General features: G+C 41.2%; 1 protein-coding gene across 2 annotated transcripts in view; it reads left to right on the forward strand.

Annotated features, from left to right (window-relative positions):
• The window catches only part of RERG (RAS like estrogen regulated growth inhibitor), a 107,308-nt gene that overhangs the window by 64,369 nt on the left and 23,408 nt on the right, over window positions 1-19,531 (forward strand). The gene's annotated exons all lie outside the window — the stretch shown is intronic.

The raw sequence follows: 19,531 nt of genomic DNA on the forward strand, positions 1-19,531 counted from the left end.
AAACTTTAAGTCTGGTTTTCCAAGATAAAGAGCTGTAGCATAAGCAAGAACACAGTCCTACTTTTAGGGGTCACAAAAACTGTCTAATCCTCTGATTTGTGCAGCAATAGAGGTGAAGATCTCCAATTCTTGCACAACACATAATCCAAAATGGAATTCAATTCTAAATCAATTACAAAACACCGAAGCTTTTATACTGTGTAGCTTTATCCCCTCTTCCACCAAACTGATGTTAGTGAGCAAGTATGAATGGATAGTGCTAGAATCAACTAATGGTAGGGATAACCCCAAAGTATTTGTACAGTTGTTCCTGTTCCCTGTCTGACCTGCTCTGCTTTATGTCAGTGTCTACTTTAAGGGGTAGGAATTGTCTTTCTGTACTGTGGTTTATGTAGTGTCACAAACGTTGATATTGATCTCTTGCAGCAAAGGTTTCTGTTTGATCTCACCAGCATAAGAGCATGTATGTTATTTTCATCAGGGCCTTTCCAGTCACTTGATTCATTAGTTTTGCACAAAGCAGGATTGTAACTGGGCAGTGAGGAGGGGGAAGTTGTATGTGCAGAATAATATTTAGCAATTCCTATATTTCCTGTAAGACAGAGGCTATTTTGAGGTTAGCTTGTTATGTTTGGTCTTCCTTTAAAAAAAAAAAAAAAAAATCTCCCCAAAGCAGAGGGCCATGGCATCTAATTTTCCCTTCCACTGTTTGTAAAATCTTTATTAAATAAACTTAACTTTTACCTTCTCCCTCTTAATGTCTCCACTAATTCTGTGACATGGTAACCTTGTTCTGACTGTAAGTGTCCTTTCTCTCCCAGTCAGAGATAACAAATGTCCTTGACAAAATAGTACATCTTCATTTTTAACAACAGAGTTGCTATCCCACTGGTTGCTTAAAAAGCAAAATTAATGTTTTGTCTGTGGGAGCAATTCAAACCGAGATAAACTGGGTATTAGCCTCTCAGAGATCGTACCAAGCTGACGTTATAACCTTGTTCAGTTGATACATCTGGTGGTATATGAGATTTCCCATAGCAGTATCCAGAGAAATGGTTTAGTTTTGGATCATGCAGTAGGATTATGAATCTGTAACACTACCACTGTTATAGGTGGGTATTCTCCTAAGTGGGCTCTGACTCACTTGTCATTTGCATTCTTGTAAGAAGGAAAATCCTTAGAGATGTAAATCAAAGGTATTAGTAGGAAGCAACTCATATTCATCTGCAGGAAGGAGGAAAAAAATAAAAATCCCAGTGGTCTTGCATTACATCATCTCCCTCATAGGATCAGTTGAGCGTTATTGGGCCATAGTTACTCCCAGGCTGTTCAACATCCTGTGGATGTTAATTTAGGTGTCAAGTCCCATAGAAAATCTCCTGTGGAGGAGATGTTGAGAGAGACTAAGGGTAGAGTTCAGTTTCAGAAACCGAAGTTCAACATGCTTGTGTGTTCATGTTTACGTGGGAATGAAGGGTCTGCACTCTTCATGTCCAGCCAGGGCTCTATGAAGTTGCCTAAACAGAGTCACCTAGTGTGACCTGAGAGAGCCGCAGGAGGCTGGCTGGTGTGAGACAGGACCTCTCAAAGACCCATGCTTTTCTAAATGGCTGCTAGAGCCACATAAGGTACTACAGGGAATTTCTAATGCCACTTCATACCTGCATTCAGCCAACTGAATTGAGCCCTAAGTGTCTCTACTGCTCCTTATTCAGACAGCCAAGCAGCAAGCACAGCTCAGAAAGTAAATGGCACTGCTCACCAAAGAACTGAGCAAACAGCACTGGTTCTCTTAATCAAAACATTTTCCAAGGCATAAATTTCTCTGACAGAAATTAATTGCCTCCCTGCAATTGCCCCAAAGTAGAGCAGAAACAGTGCATCTCTGTGCCCTTCTCTTTTCCTGTCTTCTTACACTTTTAGATCTTCTCTGACACAGACGAGTAACATTTGAAGTTCTTTGTGGGGAGAGTGAGTCCAGCTCAAGGTCTAGAAAACAATTCAATATCCTGGGATGTTGAGCTGTGACAACTAGCCAACTTATTTGCCTCTCAATTCCTGTCCTTGGTTCTCTTTGCCTTTCTCAGATATTCTTTTACAATACATCAGAGGCTGTATTTAAGTAGCAAAGACATTTTTGACATTACTCAGGAGGAACAGCATCATTATTCTAGTGCTTTATAGCTCACAAGTGCTTCAGAACCTACGGGTGTGGTTGTTTACTGTGCAACAGGTCCCTAGTGTCTAATTTCCCAAGTAAATACATGACTCATTCATCCTACAACAGTGTGGGACCATAAATATCAGACGTTTAATCGCTCAACAGAAGGCCATGTTCATGTGTGGAGGATGAATGCAAGTCTCTAGATAGTAAACACTCAGGCCCAAAACAACCCAAGCCTGCAACCAAGAATAAAAAGCTTTGCTGTTTTGTAGAATTTCATGTTACAAGGTAGACCTTGTAGTCAGTAGATCAAGAGTAGTCCCTGCTGAGAATTATGCTATCTAACTTTAATAACTAAGTTTTGTTTTTGTTCCTGTCTTAGTATCCTTTTAAGGCCAAAAATATGTTCATTGTGTCATGAACTGTTTCCAGTCAAAATATGCTTGACAGATTCTAATTAATACATTTAAAGGGACAGTTTTAGTACAGTTTCCCACAGACACTTCTATAGCAATTGTGTTTCAAGGGGGCAATAAAACCACAGGGAGGTTCTGCACTATAATAACACTTGGCTGTTTATCGGGGCTCAAGGTTACTTGGGTGTTACATACTCTTTCCTGGTGGAGGAGAATGAATTTAAGAAGGAAAATACCAAGCATCTTTCAGGTAGGGGGCTGCATCATCCTAGAGAATTTTTAGCAAAACTAATTCAGTGGTCTTAGCCCTAGCAGAGCTAGAAAGAGCTCAAGAACACATAAATGCTCCTTTGCATTCATGTAATTTCCACTTAAACTGTTTGTTGCTGTGGTGCAAGTCAAATACAGCATAGGGATACCATTACAGAAGTACCACTAGGGACTCCAACATTACAGGTACGTTGACAACTGCACTTAAAGCAACATTAAAATCCTGCTAGTTCATGAATTAATGGTAACTTTGGAAACCAAATTCTAACACAATAGCTCTTCAGGGGACAATCTGGAGGAGGAAAAGCATTTTCATTTGGCTTTGACAATCTTACTTGTTTTCTTGGCCCCTTTTTTGCTAACAGCCACTTCAAACCTAGCACTTGCAGAGTACGCTCCCACTCTAGTACAAGTCTCAGGATACATGGCACATTTCAAACTTAATAATCACAGCCACTGATCATTGTTCTTCATAATGTAATTTAGTTCTGCAAACAAGACAATTAAAATGTCAAGCTTCATCAGTTGCATTGATTTTCGAGAGCAGCCTCACACTTGGCTACAGCCTTGACTGGGATGTCTCCCTACAGGCTCTGCTCTTTCCCTGCCCTATTCAGATCCCAGGACCAATCTTCAGAGGAAGAAACTCTCAGACTGAAAGACTTTATTAGTTGCATGTGATCCCTGGTGACATCCAGAGGGTGCAATAGAAATAGGAGTAACTTTCCAGCAAACCCTCAAGCTCTACTGCTCAAGAAAATACAGTTCTCTACTGTAGGAGCTGCCAGTCCTCCACTCCCACTAGTAGCAGCAAGGCAGCTTCTCCCTGTGATGAATTTCCTGCAGTGCAACAACTTTTCAAGCTTCAGTTTCTAACTAGAGTATATAGTTTAATGAGAGCTAAAGCCCATAGCAGCAGAAGTAACAAGCAAGATGGGCAGAGAGTTCATCCTCTTCAAACCTTCCTACATTTGAAGAGAAATTGCCACTTGTGCCTTAGTACTTTGGTTCCAGAGTAAACGTTCAATGGGTACATTAGACAGGTCTAGGGTCTAACATAAAAACTACCATAATAAAATTATACTGCATAATAACTCATGCTCATCATAATTCCTAACTACTGAACTCTAGACTGCTTCAGCTGTACCTTAACCAAAAATTGAGCATTAAAAAATTCAGAGGAGGGCACTACAGAAAATTAGAGTTCACACCAGAATCTACACAGTGTGGGATAAAAATTAAATACAGATGAGAAGTAAGAGAGAACATGTAATTATGAAGGGAAAGGTGAAATCTAGTAACTTCTTCTTGTTTATCTAATGTTACAATGTGAGAACATCACCCTCTGGAAAGATTAATAGCTGGTACATATAGTTTAGAGCAAAATAAGAGGAAATAATACTCCAGACAGCAGCTGTTTAACCTGTGCATTGCACATCCAGAGAAGACCATTGCATCATTTTCATTGTCAAAATGTTGAAACAGTTTATGGTCTTCAATAAATATCTCTAATTATAGGTGGTAGGATGTTGGAGGACTTTGTCAGAGAGTCATGATTTAGACCTTTAGAGGAGCACTGCCAGGCCTGAGGTCTATTTTATCATGGATATAAATGCTGGGCTCACACTACCAGGAATGTCTAATCCATGACTAACCAGAAGGATCTGAGTCCACAGCATAAAAATTAACCCTGAGGTATACATTGGTGAGTAGTCAGGAATGTTAAGCACTAGAAGGCAGTAATCAAGCATGCCAGAATTTACAACATCAAATAAGGTTTACAAGATCAAGACAAGATTTACTCCTAACTTGACTCCTAAAATGATTGGATAGTATATGCATCCTAATCTGGAAAGGTCTTTGAACATACTTCATCTAGAAATAAAAGTGGGCATCTTATGGCAGCACACTTGCATAGAAGAGTAACTGTCTCCGAGTTGAGATGACAGCCACCTTGAACCTAACCAGTTCTTGTATCTCCACCCTCCACTCCCCCCAAATTCTTGTTTGGTTGAAAAATATAAACAGTAGGAGATCTTCATTTTTGGCAACACTTTCTTTTTACGTTCAAGTCAAGCCAATGCTGCTGGACCAAATCTTCAGCTCGTGTAAATCAGCATGATTCCCTTGGTTTCACTGAACTGCAAATGAAGCTCAAACTTATCTCTTAGCTTCGGTCACCCTGTTCTGGTCTGCACAGAGGGTTTGCACTACTGCTTATTGTAGTTCATGCAGGTCACAGTTCACTGACCATTTTCCCTCTACTTAGAGCCAGTGAGACCTCTGACCTGCTGTCCTTAGGGCTTTCACAACCCAGGAAGGAAGTAGCCAGAATGGTCACTCACTCCTTGCCACCTCTTTGTAGACAACTGCAGCATGGAGTGGCGCCCAGAGTGCTCTCGAATTGTGTCACTGTGCTTCTGGGACTCATTACTGAGAGAGAGTTTGGAAGAAAACTACTCCAGTTACCTTTGAATATCTGGTATGATTCTACACTTGAGTTTTTCAGATCCTACACATTATTAAGATGCTCATGTCAGCAATGAGGAATGAGCCAGAGAACCCAACTTCTCAGCATGGGAACCCTCTTGTTGTCTGAGCTCTTTCAGCTCTGTTGCATAAATCTCTAGCAAGATCTTCAGCTTTCCCGTGTAGTCCAGCCACCTGGACTGCAATCATATTAAATGCGTATTTTCTCTGGCATCTTAGAGCGGTGTCCTTTGCAACTCATAGCTTAAAGAACCAAGAGTCAGTTTGGGACTTCATGACCATTTAATTGTATGTGCTCCCTATTCTATGTTATCCATATGGACAAATATGAACAATGCATGTGACTCCAATTTTGCTAAAAAATATATAACTAAATGTATATCAGAAAGATATATGTCAGTAAATTTTAAGGTAAGGTAAAAATATAGAAAAAGATACTTGCAACTTCTAGATAGATCATTGCAGGCACAGAATTATGAACCTACGATTTTTCCCCCAACTGCCCTCTGAATTTTTGGCGTACCCTTGCTGTCATACACCTTGCATTGTTTGTTGCTTTAAGTGAATGCTAATGCTAAAAGAGAGTAATATGATGGCAAATTGAAGGAACATTTAATCTAATCAATGCTTGCTTTGAACTTCTGCAATGCTACGAAAGCTTGTCAAATTACTCTGTTTACATAGTGCAGCTGCTATTCACGAGCCTGCGCATTGTACATTATTTAGTGCTGCATGTAGGTGCCAGCAGAGCTCAGGACTGTGGTTGCACGTGCAGAAACATCTTGATGCTTTGTTGCGACCTATCTCTGCTTGCACAAGTGATATCAGAATCTTAAGAGAACCTTCTGCAAGCAAAGTTCAGTATTTTTCTCCCAGTCTCATTCAAAACCGACAAGAACAGAAGCACATGAAAAAGTGATGGAAAAAGGTAATTGAACTATTTCAAACGTCAAAAGTGCTGAGCAATTTCAGTTTACAGAGAAGCTTCAAGTAACAGAAACAAATAAACAGATTAATTTGGATGAAATCAAGATGATATTCAAAGTAAATCTGAGCGCTGTTTTTCCTCATAGAATACTTAGTGAATGTAATATACTTTATATTTTATGAAAAAAATATAGGCAATAAAGTCTTAACTTTACAGAAAAATTTCAGCCTACACAGGAAAACGTCACATAGTAGCGTTACCTGATGGAGTCCAGAACTGGAGATTTCTTTCTATGTCAACACCGCAGGGTGGATCTCAGCAAGTTATGCTGTATCCATGTACCTTGTGTTTATCATAAAGTGGTAAAATATGTTCTTCTAGTGAATAAGCCATCTTGCAGAACTGTGGGTGAAAACAGAATTATGTAAGAGCTAATACCACATATTTACATTAACTTGCTTATATAGCTGAAAACATCACATGGATAGAAGCTACATGCAAGTGTGTAATTGTGAAGCATTAACTGGAAAACAGAAAACATCAATTGCTTATCAGCGATAAATTGGCAGGACTGGCAAAATATTTTGAAGGCTGTTAGATACATACGCAGGATTTAGGAACCCAAAGTTTAGCTCATATAAAGTCAAGGTAATAGCTGAAGGAAGGTAATACAGGCACTAGGTGAGAAATGTGGAAAAGAGTAATGCCAAAAGTGATCTGGAAGCCGCACTGAATTACAAACAAATCAAAAGTTGTAACGTTATATGATTGTAAAGAACAGCAGCATATGCTTGGGTTTTGTGAATGAAAGTTCCTATCAATGTAGAAAGAATGTAACAAAATCTTAAGTATAAAAGCTGCTTCAGTAACTGAAACATAAATACATCTATGCTAGGCTTTCCTTTGTTAACTTTATGGCATGCTTTAGGCAAAATGGGTATAGTGGAGGAAATGGGAGAATAAGCAACAAAAAAGGACAGAGGCTCAGTGGGTGAATATGTAACCAAAAAAACTTAAGGATATGAATAATCAGGAAGGCAGCAATACTGTGAAAACCTAAAGCTACTCCCTAAGTCATATTCTTGTAAAAATATATTTTTATAAAAAGGACACACCAATAATTTTTATTATTTTTTTTTAGAAGATTCTACAACACCCCTACGTTGTTTGTGGAAACCAAGTAAAAGAATGCAAAGCAAATATGCAAGTAAACTAATAACCAGTGTTTATTCAATTACTGTTTTGTACAAACAAGCAGAGTGTTTTAATATTAGTTTGTAAACATCTCCTTACCCAAACTGCATGTTCAGTTGAACATCATCTACATGCAAGTCAGTTGAAAATAAGCACATACAAAAAACAGGCTAAAATTCCAATGAAAAAGCCCCTAAAAGTGCAATAAGAGGGGGTGGAAAAGTATTAAGAAAAGCAAGGGAAAAATAAAAGTAGTTGTTCAAACTTTTTACTTGATAAACAACATTAGAAAACTGTCAACCACAGAACAACAAAAAAATATCTACTCATCTCGTATAAACTCACTTGTGGATTAGCAAATGGAAGATTTTAAACAAGGCTGTCTGCCAAGAAGAGGAGAAGTGGAAGTCCCAGCTGTAATTGAATAGATTGACTCCTCTTCCTCTGGAAGCAGCAGAGCAAGAGCTCCTCTTTCATGTCTCTCAAAACTTCCCCCTTTGCAGTGAAGACCACCTGGCTCAAGGGAGGCTGAATTAGGAACAGTGGGGGGAACTGGACATTTTTAGGACTTATAGCCTTTTCATTCAGGTGTTTGCATGAGGAGGAAAAGAACCTGTTTGGGGAAAGAAGGAGTGCCCCAGCTGAGGATCTCCCTTCCTTCCTGGCAGGGAACTCAGGGAGGGGAAAAGGGCAGCAATTGCCCTCAGCTGCCTCCCCTCCTCTGCCAAGAGAGAAGTGCTTACAATGCACATTGCTGGGCTCTCTCCTATGAAGGAGGTTAAAACAGAAGAGAATTTGCTCTGCAAATACAGAGGTTATTAGCTTTGATGAATAAACCATACAAACTGTAGATCCTAGTTAGGCTTCCCTCTCAGCAGATCTGCTCCCTTCCTCACTGGGATGATTAGATCATGCATAAAACTGAGGACATGCATCCTTTACTGAAACATCTTCTTCTTCTCAAGCCAGTTTTCAGATTTCTGAGTTTTTCTACCTCAACAGATATTGCTTGAGCAACCATTCAGCTTTCCTGTTAGGATAAGCCAAGGATGAAGAATTTCTAGGATATGATGCAGTCCCTTACATGAGGGCAAATCAGCTGAGTAGTGACTTGTTTTTACAGCTTCCTTTCAGATCCACTTTTCCTTTGCTCTGTCCTCTCTCCTGAAGTGCACACACCCAGAAGCTAGTACAACCCTGCACCATGCCAGCTGCTCAAAACCCGAGGGGAAGGTGCCCTTGAAGGTGCCCTTAACCGTCTGGCTGTGCCCTTGCTGGCTGGGCTGGCCAGCTGCTCTGCTGGGGGATGCTGCAGGGGTGGTTGGTTTGTCCCACAGCTCAATAGGCAGCATCTCATGGGAGGAATCCAGGCTCTTCTTTCCAATCTACCTTGTTTTGGAAATCTTCTGAATGTTATTAGATTCTGTAAGACCTGACCTTTAAAAGTCAGGGGTGCAATTAACCAATATCTGGCCAGCTCCACATCAGCAGCTCACGCTAGCCTAGGAGAGGCAGGAACCAGACAGTTCACTTCTGACTAATGTTATTAAAGAGGAACAGGAGGTGGACCCAGACGCTCTAATTAAACTGCAGCAGGTCTGCTCAGCAGGCTGTTATGATTGAGTGCAAAGCAGAGATATCGTGCAAAGCATGCTAGAATCCCTGGGCTTCATCTAATTACGTGGCATAGCCATTTTTGTGTTGATTTGCTGGCAGTAGCCTGTCATCCAGCTGGTGAAAGAAAGGAAAGGTACCCACAGAAATGGGGATCCTCCACTGCTGATGCTCTGGTCCAGAGGCCTCTATACTAACTCACTTTATCAAAACGAGTGCATAAAAGCATGGCTAGAATGGAAGGAAAGGCAGTGTGGCCAGGAGATTGCCTTCATTATCTGTGCAAGTGACTCTCTGCTCTGCTTTCATTTGTATGTCAGAAATAGCCCTGCATGTAAGAGTGCCCCTGAAGATCAGAGTCATTTGCTCGAGGCTGACTCAGTGTTTCTTTGGTGTAGGTGGAGACCTGGGCTCTAGAGACTCTGGCCAGTGCTAAATAGTCACTCCTCTCTCTCCCTGTCCCATCTACTTTAGATATGGACTTAAATGGCGAAACAGAAATTATGCAGAAAGCTGAATCTTGCGGTTCTGTTGGGCTTTTTTGCTTTTTTCTGGTATGTCATTTGACTTGAATTGTGGGCTGCATTTGTCTGTGTCAGTGTTTGCTGTCCTTTCCACTGGGGATCTACTGACATTTCTTGCTTCTTTCTCTCCCTTCATTCAGCTCACAGTGAATTGCCTCTGGTTCTGTGCAACCCTTTTCTGTTAACACACAGAAAACCTCAGACTTAAGATAAACTACTTTTTATTTGGATCAAATGGGTCAAGCCTGAATTCAGCTTTTATTTAGGCTACCCACTCTGCAGTACAAACACAAGTCAAACCTGGTCAGTTGGTGCTGATTGTTTTGGCCCCTTGTTTCTCTCATCTCTTACTCAGAGAAGCAGGCGAGTTTTCCTAACAGTTCACTGTGGAAGAACCACAGGCTCTCCGTTTACTCACAGAGAGCCTTGGGCTGTCCCCAACCTTCCTACAGTATGCCAAAATGACCCTGCATACTCAAGGAACCCAAATATCCTTAACATTATTGAAAGTTGAATGTATGTGATGGGAAAAAACAGGGAGGATATTCTTAAATGTAAGCATTAGCTTCCTGCAACTCTACCCAAGGGATGGAGACAGGCTCCTCCAGATTGTAATCCAATGCAGGAGCCTAATCTATCAACTAGAAAAAAATCTTGGAGAAATTAGTCTTGTGAGGCTAAAGCCAGCTGTTGCAAATAGATCTCTAACACATCTTAGATCTTAGCCTAAGCCTCCAAGTTTTCTTGTGTTTAGCTGATTGTGCAACTGAGCAACTATACATTTCATGACTGTTAAGTAAGATGGGTGCAAGAGCTTGGGCACCGATTTGTTTAGGCTTAAGAACCTAATCCAAAATCATTTGAAGTTTCCTAATGATTTCTCAGCTAAGCCTCTGAATTGCCCCTTTTACTTTTCTTTCTCTATTTGAGTACTGCTGGTAGAATTTGCAGCTGAAAAATACACTTTGACTTGCAGAAAAACATTGTTAGCGTGATTACCTCTGAGGAAAGAAAAAACTCTAACACTTTTGCACTTGCTCTTGATTTATGTCTGTGGTGTTTCACCTCTACTTTGCTGTCCCGTATACCGTAGTATTGTTCATCCAGTTCCATATTAATGCACAAAGCTTCCAATTATTTTAAAATAGAAGCTATAGGAATAATTAGATATATTGCTGATATAATCTATAACAAAAGTCTAAACTGGCATAGGTGCATTAGTACTTGCAAAGCTAGTAGGGATTGTACCTCTTGGAAATAATGAAAATGACAGAAATTGCAAGTTATAAACAGGGACTGAGGGCCAAAATTTTTAACATAAGTATGTCCCTAGAGCTGCAAATAAGTGCCAGGAAACTTGGTGCTTCTGGAAAATCTGATTAGGTCCCTATTTGCATCTTAAGAGCTTAAATATACTTATGCTTATGGTAAATGAGAACTTTCAACAGAGGATGATGTTGGATCTGGGCCTTTGAAAAACATCTAACCTCACTGAAGTGATTGGGAAATCTTTCAAATGCCTTTTAAAGATTTCCCAATCTTTTAAATTGGGGTCATCCAAAATTTTGACAACCATAGACCAAATGATATTATAGGAATTTGCTCAGATTGGGCTTTTGGAGACAACTATACTTTATGATCTTACAGAGCAGTGGAAAAATCATTTTGCCAGGACTAGGTGGAAAAGACCCGTCGGCCATCAGCTGTGCAGCCATGCACCAAGCTTATGGAGTGACTAGTTACTCATTAACCCCCTTTTTATGATACTTGCTATTTTCCTGATCAAAGGAGGAAAAAATGTATACTTGCTGCAATTCAAGTCCTATTGGAGAGAAGCATAAGAAAGTTTATCTACTACATAATCTTTTCAAATGGAATTAAAGTGAATTTAATTTGGCTTAAATCATAGACTTGTCCTGTGCATGGGTGGATCACAACTTACTTGCCTATATTTGAGAATCAAGACTCATGCAGATACTGAAATCTAAAGACTGGTGAGAAATGTGACTGATGCTATTTGGATGAGTAAGGGGAAAGACAGGGTATGGGAATGTTATTACTAAGAACTAGTTCAAACCATAGTTCGCAGAAAAGTTACCACATTTTTTTGTCTTAAGATCCTTCTAGCGAAAAAATAAAATAAAATTCCTTCCTAAAAGGGCAGGAAAAGAAAGATAGAGTGATCAAGCAGAAGAATGGGGAAACCTGCCATGAAATTTTACCTAAATTTGAAGTATTTCAGGTTTTCTTTCAGAAAATGGGAGGGGGGCATTGGAGAGCCAATAGCCTGAAATAGCAACATTTTCATCAAAAAAGTTCCAGTCAAATCTCTTCCGACAAGGGCAATGATAGTCGTAACGATACTCTTTTTTCTGTACATACTTCCTCTACTTCCCTTATGTAAATTTAACTGCCCTGTCCCTCCCTGCCTTAGGCCTACAATTGTACCAAACCAGCGTTTTTACCATGACCCCTTTGGCACACAACCCTGCGATACCTCTTTGGATTCATTAGTCGCCTGTTGTGGTTTACAGCGCGTCCATCTGCCAGTCGTTAGGCACTCTGGTCACGGCTAGCAGGAAGCTAGCTCAAGTCTGGTGGAGCAAGACCGTAATGAAGCAACAGCTGAGTCTAATCCTAGCTAGCAGTTATTGTCCATGTTTCATTAGCTGTGTGTTTATGGACATTTGTGGGATATTGTTTTCCTCCTCTGTTAGGCTACGTGCTTTCTTTAGTAATTAGTGTAGCTTGAAGAAGGATCTGCTGGAATAAATAGATGAGGCCTTTGGCTTAGTGAGAAGGGCATGAAGAGACAGGTAAGCACTTGGAGTGATGCCTTCGACCAAAATTGGATGCTTGTAAAGTACACACTTCCAAGGGACTAACCCTGCCAACACACTCCACAGCAAGTGCCTAAACCCCCCCAGCAGCTACTGGTGAGCGGCTGCAGTGCTCCCCACTGGCACCATCTAGACAGTTGTGGAAGGCCCAGGCAAGCAGGTGAGCAATTAAAGAATAGGGAGAAAAAGTAGCCAGCCAGTTTTTGAGAAGTTCTCTGCCCAAACAGTCAGAATTTGGCCTAACAATCCTTTTCCCAATGATTTTTGAAGTAGATTTAGTTTAACCAAGTTTCGTAAGAGAAAGACCGGGAGTAAGCCTATCCACATAAGAGCTGTTGAGACATAGCAGTTGTACTTTAGTTTACATGCAAGATGATTTTCCAGGCACAGGCAAGCTTTTCAGAGCCATGAATAGCAAAGGAAACACTTGAAAAACTAGTGAAATGTTTGCAAGAACCCTCACACAGAAAACACTGGAGAGATGAGAAGCTCTCTCTTTAGGAGACTGCTCTACGATGCAGGAATTTAGTCTAAGCCTCCTTGTTTCCGGCTATTGCAGGCACAGGGATTTCAGTCTTAACTTCTTTCTTGTAGGGGTGGGGCTGCTGCTGGTATCAATTTGAGAACTTTACTTATCACACCTAAACAACTCCCTGGGGGCATGAGCTTCAACCTACAGAAAGAAAGGCAAAGCTGTTGATGACTTCAGTGGGTTGTGCCTCAGGCTCCATTCGAGGAAGGAAGAATACAGTACAAAAGTCATCCCAGAAATATATATCTACGTTGAGCAATGGCAGGGCACTTCCCAGCTGTTGAACAATTTAACAGCCCAATCGAAAATAGCCTCCTGATGCATGTTCCTCTAGGAATAACTTCAGTGGCATGTGAGTTTTCTGCCCTTTCATTGTCAGCTTTATTTCCAGGAATGTTTTTCTTTTTTCCAGCCAATGCTTTCTCTCACAGTGGCTTATCTGACAATAGGTTGCAATGAGCCTGCTGCTTCTCTGCTTTCCCAAACACACAGTCCTGGCCTTCTTATCTCCTGTATCAGTGAGTGACATACCTTTAAATGTTGTACTTTATCTAATTAAAATGAGAGTATATCGTATGCCCCTTTTCTAACCAGACCATGCTCATTCCTTTAGAGTAGTGAATTATTCATCTCTTCTTGCCACTCCTTCTGGGGTTTTTTGGGCAAAACCCTGAAGAATGGGAGGGGAGGGAATTTGGAGAACGGGGAGGAATAACAAAGTTCCTTCTCCAGCTCTGACCTCAATAATAGTGGGGAGAGCAGGAATCGCTGCCTGGACTGCTCATCCTGCAGGACAACAGGTAGAGCAGATACAGTAGCTAAGCCTGCCTGGAGCAGGAGCATGACAGAGCAATGCTGCTGGGGGGCAGGAGCTGGATCACTGTGGCTTTTATTGTCCCCCTGGGGCTCCATGTCCCTGGGGCTCCATCACATCTGCCCCAGGTGGACGAGCAGGAGGTGCCACAGCCCTCCCAGGTGCTCTGCCATCTAAACAGCAAGCCCACAGGGCAGGACAATATCTGTAAGTGGAGCTTCAAGACCGTATCTTTTCTTCTATATGAAACCAAAACAATAAAGAGCGGATCAGACTACTTTAAAAATAACCCTTGCTCCTGTAAGAAAGGCAAGCAAAGCTCTCAGCTTTGGCTGAACTCAGCTGGAGCTGAAGAGCTCATCCCACCCTGCAGCAGAGTCATTTGTGAGACCACAAGACTCATCTTTATCTCCTGGGGAGGCTATGTCAGGGTGCATCAGGAAAGTTAAAAATGCCAGCTAAATTTGCCTCCTTTTTTAAAAGCAGTAAGGAACTGATGGTTATAGACTATTCTTGCTGTCTGTAAGCAGCTCATTGAAAATGTAGCTTCTAACAAACAATAAAATAAAATGAATGCTTTCCTTAAAGGTACATCTGTGAAAGCATTGTTTCAGCATCCAAGTAAAAAGTACTGTTTATATTTCCAAAACACTTCTGCTTTGTCAGCGTCAGCTTATCTGCAGTGATAATCCATTTATCCCAGCAGCAATACCATTACACCCAGGTTCCAGATGAAACTGAGGACAGTGCAGAGAAACTAAAGACTAAATTTTTCAAAAGCTGCTTGGGGGCTGAAAGAGGAAGAAATGTCACAAAAGAAATTTCTAGAAATGCCCTAGTGTAAGTGAAATCACCAAATGTAGGGTGTGTGTTCTCCAGCAGCAAAGCCAATTTAAGCATTCCTCACCTTTCCCGCAAGACCACGTTCTGCTCTCAGTTTGGCCACTTCAGCTGTTGGAGGCACCATGCCTTTCTCAGGATTGGTGGAATGATCAGGGTTAACCAAGAAAAAAGAGTCTTGGGGAAAGAGCATCTTTTGAATCAGGATAATTTCATTAATTTCACGTAGAACTCATCCCCACAAACACGTGAATCAGCATGGCTGGGTGGGTGGACTTGGAGAGCTACAGACTGGGCAGTGACAACAAGGGACTTGGTGGGGAGAGGCAGATGGGAGAACATTGGGGAAGGGCATCCTTAGAGACCAACACCATTTAAATGCTATTGGGCATCATGCTGGCTACGGCATCTCTGCCCTGCCAGGCACACTAATAGCTTTGAAAATGTAATCACCCGTTATTCTGGGCAAAGCCAAACAAAAAGCGTGGTGAAGCAAGGAATGTAAACCACGTCTCGGACTGGCTCCCTAGCCACTGCATCAGCCTTCATTATGAGCAATTGGAGGTTTTCTTACTTGTCAAATTGTAGATTCCCAGGGCTGTGTTTCCTCATGGTTCATATGATGTCATTGTGAACGGCTAAGCAAACGCAGATTGCTGCAGTCAGTATATGGCACTCGGCAGGGCAGTAACACGAAAAATAAATTACATTGTTTTATTCAAATGCTGGCAGAGAAAGTGGAATTGTTTATATTCTCTCTGCTCACTCTAAAAAGATCACGGGGTGAAACTGAGGAAGTGTTCTTAAAAAAAGCATTAAAAGAAAAACTCAGTGATGAGAGGTTTATCACACTGGCCTGAGAAAATAATAGAAGCTAATATCATCATAATTGCAAACTTTCTTAGTCCTGAAGGATCTCTGAGCCCCTGACACTGTTATCCACTGCAGTGGCATGTACCTACAAACCCTCAGGATGGAGGAGAGGATCCTAGCAGGGAAAGATGACAGAATACACTTGGAAAACTGTCGTGGGATCTTTAATGTCCCCCTAGAACAAACAGGAACTTGGTGTTTGCAGCATCATGTAAAAGGAATGAAGAAAATCCCATCACTAAGGTCACTTCAAACTGAATAAACCACTGAATGAGATAATGACTGGAAGAGTCCTGAATATATGACTTGTTATCTTTGCTATCTGTGTAATTTCTATGGACAAGAGAATCTCACACAGATAGCACCTCAGATTTTGGGGGTATAACTCATTATTCAGCATGAATAAATGTAGCAGAGCTTCCTCTTAATATAGACTTTTAACTAAGTAGAGCTAATTAGCTGGCTGAGACCAGAAGAACACTCCCTGTAGCTGTTGCACTCTGGGGAGGCAGGGCCAGGTCTCCTGGCGGCTGTGATGAACATCATAAACTAAGTTACGTTAATCCTCCAAGTTTCAGACTTGAGGTAAGTCAGAGGTTTTATACAACATCCATTATCTACTACTGTGTCTTTTATTTTGTTTGAAGACATATGATGTTTATTATCTGAATACCCTTAAGCATTGAAAATGAAAGCAGAAATTTACCATTTAAATTTAGATCATGCTTTCCCCCTGCCACACACATGCATAATTTTAAAGTTTACTCTGAACAGTTCCCAGGATTGTGCGTCCAGATTCCAAGCAGAAGGCTAATAATAACCCCTACATTATTAAAGGCACCAAATGAGTGCTCATAAAACTGTAGTTGCAGCCAGAGATAGGAGATGATAGTTGTTTATCAAGACAATGACTTAGTTTAAATTCATTTAATGCTGTCACTAGTACTGGGAACCAGGCACACCACACTGTAGTATACTGGCTGGACCACTTAGCAGCGTTTATCTTTGCCCATTGTAACATGCTCTGATAGGAAATCATTACTTCCAGGTTCTGGGATGAATTAATCTTCCTACTGACAGCAGTTGTATGGGATGAGCAGTGATGTGAGATCAGGCAGATCACCAGTTAGGCTTCAGATGAAATGAAAAGTTGCTCTCCACCCACACCTGCTCTTCCAGCCTGCTCCACAAAAGAAAAGAGGTGATGCTGCAGGTGATGCTGTTAGATACCATTAGGTGGCTACCAGTCCCATCTCCCTTAGGGTTGCTTTTTCGCCTCTAGAAATGAGCATCTCTACAGCATGTTAGAAAACCTTTATTCAGACTGAGCTTTCTTCTTCAGCAAATCATTTCTCCACTTTGCAACATACTTCTTTGTACTGTGAGAAAGCATGTAGTCCATAACATTTAACTTATGTTTTACTTCAATTGTTGATCACAGCCTTTCTATCATTCATTTTTCTTGTTTTTTAGTATCACAAACCCTACTCTGGAAATGATACCTTTGTCTCTTAGAGAGCTTCTTTGCTCCTGCTGCTGTGTCTCTTAATTCTCCATGTGTAATGGCAAAGCTGTTTACTGTAAAAAAAATTGCTGGTACAAACAAAAGTTCAAGATTCCAGGTGGCAAGCAAGTAACAGGAGCAGATGTCTTAACAACACAGAGAAAAGGAGGAGGGTGGAAAAAAAAAAAAAAAAAACCATAGATAAAACATGAGAGCAGCTGTCAGGACATTTGCCACCACTTTCCATGAGATGCTAGAGGCAGTTGGAAGATTATATGCTATGTTGCTAGTAACTAGTCACACAAGCCTGAAAACCATTGTGGTTTATGTCACTGTCTGATATATCTGTTCTCACGTGCCTTTCTCCATTCATTCTTCTGGGAACTTCTCCAGGTGTCTGGTTCAGGTACTTGGCAATGAGCCCATCAGAAAGAAAACAATTCCTTATCTTCTGCCTTTAAAATTCCAGGTAGCCAAGGAGCTGCAATGCAAAATCAACTAATAGCACAATTTGAAAAGAATGGGTTCCCATAAATATTGTAGTGTGCACTGTATTAAAAAGATGTAACATTTATCAATGCTTATGTCATCAGGCTTATAAAAAAGAGGATCATGAAAAATCCATGAGTCAGTTTTCAATGTATTTTGTTGTTCTAATTCTTCATTTCCCTGTGACAGAGGCACCTTACAGGCATGCATCTATTGACTGATTTGTGTCTCATCAATCAATAGGGCTGATACGAACTTCTAGTGTTCACCTAAGCTCCTTTGTCAAAGAAAGCTGGAAATTGCACAGGATGTATGATCTTTCAAGATTTTCCCATTTATCCTACTCCAGCTGGATTGTAATCTCAATGTAAAGTTTTTCCAGGTTATCTGACATTTCCATGGAGCCAAACCCAGAAAGCCAGGGTGTACATCTAAAAGAAATGAAGTATATCACAGAAAAAGCCAAGGAACAGCTTGTTTTTCATTTGATGCGAGCTGTAGTCTCATCTGATAAAGCATACACGAACTTAAAATAAGACGAGAAAATATTGCAGTCAGGCTGACGACAAGAGAGTGATAGATTGTTCAGACTGACCACACAGAAACAGCCAGTGCTGTGTACCAAAATGAAATAGGGAGCTCTGCGTCCCTTTACATCACTGGGTTTCTGAGGCAAATGAGAGAAGAAGGTACTCGTTATGTCATTTCTAGTTCCCATTTGTGCTCATCTAGACAGACTTAGTGAAACAGTAGCACAGCTAGGCACTTTCACAAAGGTACTTTTTGCCATCATGAAGGTTACAAATACAGGCAGTGATCCAGCATTAATGCCAGTGGCCTTGCTCACAGTATGCTAACTGCCCTCTCATTCAGGCTGACTCACCAGGGCCTGATAAAACCCTATTTTTAAGCATTTAGAGTTACACGAAATCTTCAGCCTAGCAGCAAAAGAGTGTGTTGAGCCTTTCCAGAATGGGTTTCTCAGACCAGGACATATCACGTGAAACAAAATGTCTTTTGCTCCTGGCAAGAACACCAGCTAGCCCCCAAAACTATCAAGCATGAGGCAAATTGGTTCGCTGAGCTCCTTACCAGCAGCCTCCCCCTTAGGCAGGGGTAAGGATTTATGGCCAGGTTGCTGCTGGCAGCCAGGATGCTCTCACAGAACAGCTGGGCCTTGGAGACCAGACCCTACCCTGACCAAGGATTCACACAAAACTGGCTTTTCACTTTGTTGGAAAATTTTTTTCATCTCCTTTGGGCATGAGTCCGCACTCCCTCCCTACTCCTTGGGAAAGGGGTCCATGGCTTTCCCAGGACATGTGGACCTCTAATAAGCAACTTCACTTCTCTCCCCTTTCTTCCAGTTCCTTCTATTCATCTCGCCTTCTGAGCATGGGAAGGGAGAGAGAGCAGGGATCAGAGCAAGAGCTGAAGGAGAGCCTTAAAAAAAAAAGAAAAACACACAAACCAAAACCAGCAACCAAAACAAAACAAAAAAACCCACAACAAAACAAATGCAAAAAAAAAAAAAGCCCAGAATAGCAACAAAAATCCCCACTCCTGCACTGGCCATGGCTTCCTTCTGTGCTCATGCACGTTCCTCCCTTTGCACTAGCAGAGGATGAGGCAGCAGCTCCACACTGTCCTAGGAGCAGCTCAAGGCATCTCCAAAACGGCCGGCCAGCCCTTCCTTTCAGGAGTGCCACTCAAGTAGCTCACATTGCCTGCACCTTGAGCCAGGTTCAGCATCGGCAGAGCAAAATCAACTTTGAACCCTTTCAGTACATACAGATCAGCTGAAACTGAGTAGCTGGTGAATGCTACAGCCAAGAAAATGCATCTTTGCCATCTCCCTGTAACAGTGACGTCTGGTTAAAAAAACACAATTTAATCCCTCACATGTCTCCAGTGCAATACAAAATAACACTGCAGTGAATAAAAGAACAAAATGGAGGCTAGTGAGGTTGGGTTGGTTTGTTTGTTTTAAATCTGCATTTCCTAAATTACGGGTTCTTTGAAAACAAATGGTGAAGTGT

This window comes from Gymnogyps californianus, chromosome 1 (genome assembly GCF_018139145.2).
Source record: "Gymnogyps californianus isolate 813 chromosome 1, ASM1813914v2, whole genome shotgun sequence".
NCBI classification, from domain to species: domain Eukaryota; kingdom Metazoa; phylum Chordata; class Aves; order Accipitriformes; family Cathartidae; genus Gymnogyps; species Gymnogyps californianus.